We start from the raw sequence: 11,562 nt of genomic DNA, 5'->3' as shown, positions 1-11,562 counted from the left end.
CCACCCACAGGATGGGTGTGGGATACACCAGCTTCCATCACAACTCACAGGATGGATATAGGATGCATCTTTCACCACCTACAATTTGGGTGTGGGGTGCATAATAATTAAGCTAAACTAAATCTTGACACACGCTACGTTGCAGCTGATTTTGTTGATGAACTCTGATTTACAATAAATAATTCTCTTTCGACTGACCAATGACGTCGTGGCGAGAACACCCCACACAGGAAACCAATGACCAAATCGGAAAATAATATAACAACAAAACATAATAAACACCAGGGCGGATGTTGGTAAACCCTGACTGAAGTTCTGAGCGCCACAGCCTGCTTCCCACACAGGAAATACAAACATTTGTACAGCAGACATTGGACGCTAGAGAGTGAGGTAAGTCGCTCAGTGCTTCAATGACATACTAGCTCCTTTGTGAAGTAGTTATGACAACCAGCGTGATGCCATAGCTGGTGGATGTAGTCTCGTCGTAGACCTACCTGCACAATAGCCAGCACTGTCGCTTCTTCTTCTTGAGAGTAGGTGCAGTTTGCATGAAGGGTTTACCCTCTCGATGACTGCACCCGGACAGATGATGGGAGACGTGTTGACGTTGAGGAAGATAAGAATGTCAAAAGAGCTAGTCGCGTCGTGCCGTGGATAGAGGAGCGGTGACTAAAACAGAGGCGGACAGTAGAGGGAGATTTGCCGCACCTTAGGGCTGGATGTCGAGTTCATGGCGTCAGCTGATCCATGGCGAAGCGTTGTGTACATGACGTCCACTAATATTTTTCCGGGAACTTGTATATCGGAAAGCGCAAGTAGTACGCTTCCCAAATCATCAACGTGTCAAAGGACACCCGGCCACCAGGCGGCGCCTTCGTCTGAGACATCTTATCCGGCACCCTATAAACAAACTCCTTCACCCGCGACACCCAGACGGGAGACATCTCCCGTCACGCAGGGTGCAGTCGCACCTCCACAGATCTCCAGTATCAGCTCTTGATACTGGTAATGGCTCAAAAGGGCCACCACTTACGGGCTATTCATGCCCGTGCCACCTTTTGGGTGGCTTAATCTTCATCAATCAATCAATCAATCGCGACACCCAGATAGTGGAAGGGCACCAAGGGATCGGAAGCACCCGGGCATCCCGATAAGGGCCCAACACCTGACCTTCACGGGACACGACCACGGCAGCCGGGACAAGGCTTCCCCCAGACCGGGGCAACGAAGGAGGGGGAATTACCGCAGGGGATGCAGACACGGCATCGACCCCGCCACTGGGTACAGGAGACGAGCCCCCCCCCCCCCCCCCCGGCGCACCACCAGGACGAGGTCCCGATCATCAGGGGCAACCCCCCCACTGCGGGGATCCAACAGCAGGAGACGCAGGAGGGGGCACAGGTAGCAACTCGGGAGTCCCTCACAGCCCCGTCATCTACTATGGGGGACGCCAGAGCACCATACTCCCCCACCTCCTCCCAAGGCACACCACGAAGGGGAGACACACTTCGAGCCTGCCGCTTCGAGACAGGCCGCACCACACCACTCCCACGAGGCCCCACCGCAGACATGGCCACCATCTTCACATCCACACAGTCCACACCCTCACCGTCCGAAAAGTCCACATCGCCCGCACTGTCCTGGGAAACAGTCTCAGAACACCGGCGTGCATGCTTCTGCAAAGGGATTAAAGCATCAGAACTACAGTTGCCGACACACACAGGCACGGCAGGCACCTCCCCCTGCCGTAGCATCCCTGCTAAAACAGCAGAACTCGCGTCCCCGGGAGTCGGTACCACATCCACAGGCGGGGGCGGGACATGAACCTCCACTGGAACATCCTGCACTACACGCAGCACAGGCGACGGCCCAACTCCCACACACAACGGCTCAACAACACCAGGGGCCACAGCAGTCACCAGACGTGTCGCATAGGCCGTAGAACGCGCCTCAGTAGGCGGAGCAGCAGACAGGCAATTAGGTGCCTCAGGCACAGTACTCGCTCCATCCTCAGTATCGTCCGAACGCAACAGGGGTGGAAAATCCTCCGCACGAAAAATATGCACCCTACTAGTTGCTCCCACGTTGCACGCTGCAGCCAGATGACCCTCGTGACCACACAACCCGTTCTCGCACTTGCTTATAGTCAATATTGGCTTATTTAATAAGTGCATATGTGACATACTAATTGATTGTGAATATTTTTGTTTACCTTGAAAAGCTTCATAGAAAACACCGACCTCACCTAACCTTCTTAGTATGTTAAGATAAGCATCTTATTGCTTTTTATTTACAATTATTACTTAACCTATCTACGGTATAGGTTAAGTAATAATTGTAATTATACCTATCTACGGTATAGGTTAAGTAATAATTGTAATTACGAAGCAATAAGATGCTTATCTTAACATACTAAGAAGGTTAGGTGAGGTCGGTGTTTTCTATGAAGCTTTTCAAGGTAAACAAAAATATTCACAATCAATTAGTATGTCACATATGCACTTATTAAATAAGCCAATATTGACTATAAGCAAGTGCGAGAACAGGTTGGACCACACCTATAACAGGTGCGCGGTTGCCCCTGATACAGGCAGCGGAGCGTGTAACCCAACACGGACATCGACGACGGTACACTACACTTCAGCGACATCGTCAGGGTGCGGGAGCCGTCAAGCATACCAACACAGTGCCCGGCAACGACCTTGTTCCAACGAACACTTAACACAGTCCCAAATCGTTCAAAACAGGAGGTTAAAAATTCGTCCTGAAATTCGAAAGGGGCACCATGTACCGCCACAGACGTCAAGGTGACACTAAGATTCATCACAGTCTTACCTGGGACGCGGTCGGGTCAAGATACCTGCTCCGCACCTTCCCCCCCCCCCTCCCCCCATGCTGGGTACTGAGATGGAGACTCAGTCACCAGAAGACATGGCTACTTCTCACGGCGTTATTAACATGGACCCTGAAAGCAGCCAGTCAGACGAGGAGGGCGAGTATCTAGAAGTTCTGACAAGGAATAAGAAGAAACGAAGAAGACAGGAGGCAAGGCGTAGTGTGGACAGTAATACACTTAACGGAAACGATAAAAGAATGAAGAACGACGCCGAGACTGATGCAGACAAACGGACGGAACGATGTCAGGAAGGTGAGGATCAGCGGAGATGGAGGCTTCTCTTCCCTGCCTCATGCACGCTGGCCTATCATCAGAAGCTGCTGTGGACCGTCAAACTCGGAAGAGAACACAGCAAGTTCGAGCCCCCTGCTGAAGGAAGGTGTAAACAGACCTTACTTAACGGTAGGTTCTATGGAGGCAGTGGAGTATCTTACCCAGCAAGGATACGATGGAATTCTTATGGAAATACCGGAGGGGAACGAGAAGCTGACGAAGGTAATTATCTATAAATACCCTCAGATTCTGGACCCCGAGTTTATACTCGACGACCAACGATTTGTGTGGGCCAAGCGTCACCTTATTAAAGGTGAAGCTAGGAGTCAGGTGGTGGCTCTAGTGAGAGGTGACGTACCCGAAAAAGTGTTCATCACCGGGGCTGGCTACAGGCATGTAGCAAAGTATGTGGAAGAGCCCATAATATGCCTGAAATGCTGCAGATGGGGGCATAAATCCTGGAGATGTCAAAATGATCCACGATGTCGTTTCTGCGGAAAGTCTCACCTCTCTACTGTGTGTAGAAACAGACTGAATCTGGGTGAGAAAATAGTTCCCAGATGCTGCAACTGTGGAGGTGTTCACAATGCGAGCTCGGCTGTGTGTAGCAAGAGGCCGAGTATGGCTGTTCTCCGGCCGGTGAATGTTACAGAGCAAGCAAGAGCTCTTACCCAGACACCGGGAGCACAGCAAAACAGTCTGCCCCAAACAGTGCCAGTGAACCGGACGAATGCGTGGGTAAAGGAGTCACCTTTACTTAGGCAGGCTCCAGCAACAAGCAGCCACGCCACCACTCAGGACTCCGGCAGTGACAGTGTAACGGTGAGTGAAGTGGCTACTGTGGCTCAGAGAGAGGGTCATAATAATATGGTCAAGGAAGTGTGGGCTGAACTTAAAAAAGTTGGTGAGTTCCTCCAAAATCTGGGGCAGAGAATCGAGTCCATCGAGGCTAAATTAAACGTTCAGGAGGTCAAGGAAAATCACAAAACGGTGAAGGATAGTCAGGATATAGTGGTTGAGGACAAAAATGAAATATTGAGTGATGAAATGAAGGAAAGTGAAGTGTGTGTGAATGATGGTAGTCGTAGTGAAAGGAAGAACCCTATAATTACACATAAAATGAAGGAATCATTTGGGCCAATAATGGACATCTCAGGGCTGAAAAAATCTCTTGAGAATCGCAATGTCGCTTTTACTGGTGAACTTGGGAGGAGGTGGGAGATGTTATACAAGGTATGGCTATCATTTAGTGAACTTATTGGGGATGACTTAGGCAATGAATTGATTAATAATGGATCACCCTAGACTGAAAGTGTTGTCATGGAATGTTAATGGTTTGAGAAACAGGGTTACAGATGTTCATTGTTATGTGATGGGAAATGATATTGATGTTGTAGCTCTCCAGGAGACAGGGGATAGGAATGAAGGATTATTGAAATTAAATGGTTATAAAGGGTTTCACCTCTTCGCTGCAAATAACATCAGAGGCACGTCGATTTATGTTAAGAACTCCATACCAGCAGAGTTAGTAGAACCGCCATCAAAAACGCAAGGTATAGAGAGTGTTTGTGTTAAATTATCATTAAGGGAAGGGGAATTTATTGTAGTTAATTTGTATGTATCCAGGAACTGCTTCGACGCTAACTATTTACCTGACTGCATTTATACTAATCCTTCACTGGTCATTGGGGACCTTAATGCTCGGCACACAAGCCTTGGGACAGTGGGTAGTATTAATACTAATGGGGTCAAGTGGTTACAGTTTCTACAAGATCATCCAGATACCTGTCTATTGGGAAACAATGAACCAACTCACATCAGGGGAGGACGGCTTGACTATGCCTGCGTTTTAAACTCTCAGGGGATTATGGGGGAGGCTCGGGTTGTTCGGGAACTACTTAGTGACCACTTTGCCTTGAACGTTGAATTACCACTGGGGAAAAAACAAGTCCACTTTCAAAGGAAAAGGCTAAATATTAAGAAAGATATGAAAAATTATTTTATTCAAAATATGGGAGATTGGTATCAACATTACACGCCGCTCTGCGTTGATAGTTTTTACGAGGACATGGTCGAGAACATAGAGAAATTAGTACAGAGGGAAAATAACGGGGGCAGGGGAAGCAAGACGCACGGACCTAAGAAATTTAAATATTCCAATGATCAGCAAGTCAAGGGATGGGAGAGAATGCTACGGGGTGCGCATAAAGCATGGTTAAAAAATGGAATGAGGGATGAAGAGAAAAATACAATGTTGGAAGTGGCTAGGGAATGCAGTCAGGTGAGGAAGGAGGCGCGGGACAGATACTGGCAAGACTTTGCTCAGGCCATTGGTAATACTAAGAACCTTAAAGACATATGGAGAGCAGTAAATAAAGTCAGGGGTTGTAAGACTAAATTCATTGCTCACTCAGATCCAGGGAAAGTTGCTAATGAGTTAGTAGATAAATGGGCAAGTGCTGCTGGTATGGAGTCCTTACCTGCAGACACGAGAGTCACCATTGAGTCATGGGAAAATATTAGAAATGGAGTAACTTTATGTGCCTTAAATACAAGATCTATAGCATGCACTGAGATAACCCACGATGAGCTACTGGATGCTATAAAAAGTGGCAGCTCCACTGCTCCGGGAAAAGATGGAGTAACGTATGCCATACTTAATTATTTAGCCGGTATGAAACCTAATCCCTTACTTGATTTGTTTAATATGAGTTATAGAGAGGGAAAGTTACCAAGAAAATGGAAAGAGGCTGTCATCATTCCTATCCCTAAGTCAAACGGAGGCTACAGACCTGTCTCCTTAATATCCTGCTTTTGTAAAATGATGGAAAGGATTTTGTTAAATAGGCTACTCTACCTTGTAGGTGATAACATGTCCAATAATCTCTTTGGTTTTATCAAAGGCAAAAGTACTGCGGATTGTCTCTTAAAGTGTTTGTCTAATGTGGATGACAATTGTAGAGTTTTTGTTGATCTACAAGGAGCGTTTGATAAAGCCAATGGGGAAGTAATCTTATACGAATTAGCCAATCTGGGAATAACAGGGAGATTGCTACACTGGATAAGGGATTACCTGCAAGGCAGAAAAGGTCAGGTGTATTACCAGGGATACATGTCTGAGGAACGGAGGTTTCAGTTAGGTACCCCACAAGGGGGAGTATTAAGTCCCACCTTATTCAATGTATTAATGAACAGATTAGCATCAGAGATGTATCCTCCAGGGGTCACGACGATCATATATGCTGATGACATTCTTATACAAGGCACTTCTGGGAACAAAATTCAAGATGCTCTTAACATACTTGGTACAACCTGTCACAAGTTAGGCTTAGTTATAAATGCAGATAAAACCAAATACGAGTATAGGAAACGAAGAAATATAACACTTACTCTAAATGGTGTGGAACTGAGCCGTGTACAGAAGTACAAGTATCTGGGCATGTATGTTGGATACACATGTGAGAGTAAAAATGCTGAAATAAATCATATCAGCACCTTATGTAAAGCCCGTCTGCATCCTCTAAAAGCACTGGCTTTTTCTGGTAAAGGTGTTGGGGTACCTATCTTGCGGATGTTATACATAAGCACTGTTCGATCCCTGATAGACTACGCAGCACCCGTATTGTCTTACACAGGCCAAGGCAGAATTCAAAAAATAGAGCTGATACAGAACGAGGCTATGAGGATTATTCTTGGATGTCAAAGAAATGCAATGATTGAAATAATGAGAATGGAATTAAATTTACAGAGTGTGTGTGATAGAGTCCGTGACATTAACACTAGAGTATCTATTCGTTTCATGCGGAGAAAAGGAGGGGATAAGCTGTTTGAGAGCGTTCAGACCTGCTTGAGTGACGTACACACTTCCAGGAAACTGAGGGAGACTCGCTATACGAGAGGATTAGCTCATGACCTCAGGGAATACGACGTACTTGACTGCTGTAAACCCTCTCGAAAGTGTAATATGTCTGCTCCCTGGAAAGTACAGAAAATAGACGTCGAAATTGTACCCCTCAAGGTGAAAAAGATTCATCATGAACCGGGACAATTACGGTGTTTGTATGGAAGCATGATATCTCGGTTACCAAGAGGCAACAGTTTACATGTATATTGCGACGGGTCGGTGGCGGAGGATGGCAGGGCAGGGTGTGGTGTCCTAATAAGGGATTATACGGAGTTTGGGACTGTGGACAGGATAATTGAACTCCGGCTTAGTAATTATATATCATCCACACAAGCTGAACTGCAGGCCATTCTGGCGTGTTTGGAGGAAGTACGTCATGACGACAAAAATGTTTTTGTATTTGTCGATAGCCGAGGAGCACTGGAGTCCTTAAACAGTAGAAACCCAGTCTTCATGTCTATAGTGGAGGACTGTAAGAGAAGAATAACTGAGATACAGCTGAAAGGTTATAGTGTGAAATTCATGTGGATTCCATCTCATGTTGGAATAGTGCTCAACGAGGTGGCGGATGACTTGGCCAAACGTGCCACATCAAAACCGCAAGTTGACATTGAATGTGAATTCACAATGAGACAAATAAGAAGCAAAATCAGAAATATTCAGGCACAGGCGGGAGTGGAGAGGAGAGAGATAATGTATGAGAGTAGTCAAACCATGCAACACTACATGTATGTGAGTCAAAACACCCATTTCACTTATGGTAAAAGGAGAAATGCTTGGAGTGACTCTGTGTACATGCGGCTCAGGCTTGGGTACAAATATTACTGGGAATATGGGATAGATGTTCATGGTAATGACACGAAGTGTAAACTATGTGGTATGTTAAGGTCTCACACCCTTACCCATTATATTCTTGATTGTCCGTTGATTAGTGTATATAGAAACACTGAGATAAGGACTGTTCCTGAACAAATAGCCTGGATGTGTCACAACGGAAAGGTTGATGATATTCTTGAGAGATATAAGAATTTTGCACCAAGATTGTAATATTTTGTTGAATTATCTGCAGGTGTCTTGCAAATTGTCTATACAGTATACCTAGGTCATAAAAGTATTTGTGTGTACGTCTGATACCATACTCTTTGTGAGGGAGGAAATGTATATTTTTACCTCTCAGAATGTTTGGTAATATGTTTATTTGTGATGTGTGTATATGTATATATTAACACGTTGTACTGAACGGGGTGAGAATAGCTTGAGCTACCTCATCCCTTTGTGTGTATTTTACCTCAATAAACTTATTTCAATTTCAATTTCAATTCAAGATTCATCACCTTAACAGAACCAGCAGTATCAGGGAGAGGGTAAACATGCCCCTCACACCGCCAACTCTCATACCAGGAACGGTTGAGGTACTTAAGGGTCAACTTGCGTGCCTGTCAAGATTTGCACTCAACACTGCAAATCAGACATATGACAGGGCTGATCTCATTGAAACTTGTAAAATACTGAACAATTTAGAAGATATTAATCTTGACAATTTCTTCAAAAGGTCAGATGTAACACAAACAAAGAACAATGGTTTCAAGCTCAACCAGCCACAATGTAAGACTGAAAACGTTTTTCACCCACAGGTTTAGTAACTCAAAGAACCGCTTACCCGCAGAAGCTGTAAATGTTAAAAAAAAAAACTATTAAATAGCGCTTCAATGACGACCTCTGTTTAAACCACATGTAAATGCTTCACCCACGTATTTCAAATAAGATAATTGCCAACAGAACCTAAACCGTAAATAAAACGCTATGCGTGCTAGTGGCTTTACAAGAATGTAAAACTTCAAGTCTTTGTACTCTCATAAACGCAATGTATCTTCTTGTACATTGATTTATGTACAAGAAATCTTATTTATTTATTTATAAATAAATAAATAGATAAGCACCTAACTTAACCTACGCCTAACTTTATATGAGTGTCAGATCACAGAGGAAGAATTGAAAGCATATACGCAAGGGTGAGTATATATTTAATATATAATAATATTAACTAATACATGTAGAATAAACCAATTTTTAATAGACAAAATGTTGAAATTGATGAATGTGTTCGGGGGAAAAGGGGGGGGGGGTGATGGCCGCCGCTCTAACGAGCCTAGCCTAAGAACGGGTCGGACAGAGACGTTTTGGCACGTTTCCTTTTACCTGAGGTCTCTTTTCATCTTGTAATATATACGCAAGAGTGAGTATAAGGTACACAATAAACTACCACTCAAAGAATGAGTATGGAGCTCTTAATAAATTACCGCTCATAGGATGAGTATAGGCTTCCTAATAAATTACCGCTCACAAGTTGAGTATAACATGCATAATAAACTACCACTCACAGGATGAGCATTGTGTACACAAAACTAGCCACTGCTGGCGACATCAGTAAATAAAATAAGCATTTGACTCGTGGCAGAACTCATGATTGACAGGTGTCGGTGGGTGGGGCTGCCAGCTGGCGCCACCAGGGGACGCAGGTGGTGGTGTTGGTCTACCATGAGGTAATGTTGGCGGAGGTGGGCGTATAGCAAGATGTTGTTTGGTTCATTTATTATACACCCCATATCCATCCTGTGTTTGATAGTTTACCATTTACCCTTCTTGTGAGTGGTACTTTACCATATATTCATCCTGTGTGTGTGGTAGTGGCTTAATATACCCATCCTGTGTTCGATAGTAAACGTATTCTATATCCATCCCGTGAGTGGTAGTTTACCCCATACCCATCTTGTTAGAGATAGTGGATCCTATATACCCATCTTGTAAGTAGTAGTGGACCCTAAACTCATCCTGTGAGTGGTAGTGGACTCTATACCCGTTCTTGGTGGTAATAGACCCTTTTCCTCATCCTCGGAGTGGTAACGGGCCGCATATACCAATCCTGTGAGTGTTAGTTTTTTTTGTTTTTTTTTACAGGGATATTCCTGCGCGGGCCCCTAAGCCTCTGGCTGGCCCACTAAGTGTTGCTTGTTTCTGTTTTACCTGGGCGGAGTATGAGTATTTATGACTCGTATAGTAGCTTCAGTAAGATTTTGTCCCATGTGTTTAACGACTTCTTCTGCTTTGTTGTAATCTTAATGGGTTTGTAATTCTGCACTGTGTTTGATAATGTTCCAGTGGTCTGTCGGGCATTTCTCCACAGTGCTGATCTTCCGGAATCTGTAAGCCTATTTCCCATACACATGGGTATCCAAGCCTAATGCGATGTTAGTGTACTTCTGTTGCTCTACTGCTCCCTTTCATCAAACTAGGTGGTTAGTAGTTGATTGAATTCTTGTACCAACCCACAGATCCTGATATTGCAACTGCTGTGTTGTGGTCACTGTACATCTTTTGCATTGCTCTGTTTCTAATTACTTTTTTAATCTGTGATAGACTCTGTGGTATTTAAATGTCTACATTTCTTCTCTTAGTTGCAAGTTTTGCGGCTTCGTCTGCAGTGTCATTTCCTATTACTCCCACATGACTTGGCACCCAGTTGATAAGTACCTGACAGCCGTGACGTGAAATAGAAAGTGAAACAGGACGTGAAATGAAAAGTGAAACAGGACGTGAAATGGAAAGTGAAACGTGTGTTGAAGAAAGTAAGGAAGAACATGACGTATTGATGATAGTCAGGAAAATGAACTTTCTAGTAGTGTTAGCGGTGTTCAACCTTCTGTAGTGACAAATGTTGAAACAAAGGTTAAAGTAAAACGGTATAGAGAAATAAAAAAGAAAATAGATATGATATCTGTACTCACTGAATTGTGCGCCCCTTGAGGGACTTGAAATAGAGGGGGGGTTAGAAATAGCCTAAGCTACTTTACCCCTTTGAGATGTATCTTTTTTCTTGTCTTAATAAACATACTTGAACTTAAACTTGAATAAGGAGTGTAAATTATGTAGTATACCGCACGCCCACACCTTAGAACATCATGTATTAGAGTGTCAACTTATACCTATAGAAATACGGAAATAAGTAGTGAAGCACATCAAATTGTTTGGATGTGTGATAATGATATGATAGACAGTATACCTAGGAGCTACAAGAATTTTGCCCCAGGAGTGTAACACTTATATGCTGTGCTTACTATATTAACCTGCAATGTTAAATGGGATTCTTGTATTGTGATTTGTGTGCCTTGAGGGACGTGAAGAAGAGGGGGGTAGAAATAGCCTAAGCTACTCTATCCCTCTGAGATGTATTTTTTCTTGTCTCAATAAACATACTTGAACCCCCCAATATTCGCTTAGCTAAGCAAGTTACAGCATTGATGAGCTGTACGTGAGCTATAAGGTACTAATAATCCAGTGTAGCAATAATAATAGGATGAAGAAAACGAGAATAATAATTATAAAATATTCGTAAAATATAAATAAGAGCATATATTACTGTGGGTGTTTGTATATACAGGGATTCCATATTTACATATAGAGTGTATAAATACATTATGGCTTCCTGTCC

General features: G+C 43.9%; 1 protein-coding gene across 1 annotated transcript in view; it reads left to right on the top strand.

Annotated features, from left to right (window-relative positions):
- The first annotated feature begins 359 nt into the window (after window positions 1-359).
- Window positions 360-11,562, top strand: part of LOC138349458 (ninjurin-2-like) — a 31,075-nt gene continuing 19,872 nt past the window's right edge. Inside the window, exon 1 of the mRNA XM_069324241.1 lies at window positions 360-390. The gene's annotated coding sequence lies outside the window, so the exon portion shown is untranslated. The remainder of the gene's footprint in view (window positions 391-11,562) is intronic.

The sequence above is a fragment of the Procambarus clarkii genome, chromosome 14, assembly GCF_040958095.1.
Source record: "Procambarus clarkii isolate CNS0578487 chromosome 14, FALCON_Pclarkii_2.0, whole genome shotgun sequence".
In the NCBI taxonomy this organism is placed as follows: Eukaryota; Metazoa; Arthropoda; class Malacostraca; order Decapoda; family Cambaridae; genus Procambarus; species Procambarus clarkii.
This window is presented reverse-complemented; position numbering and strand designations above follow the sequence as displayed.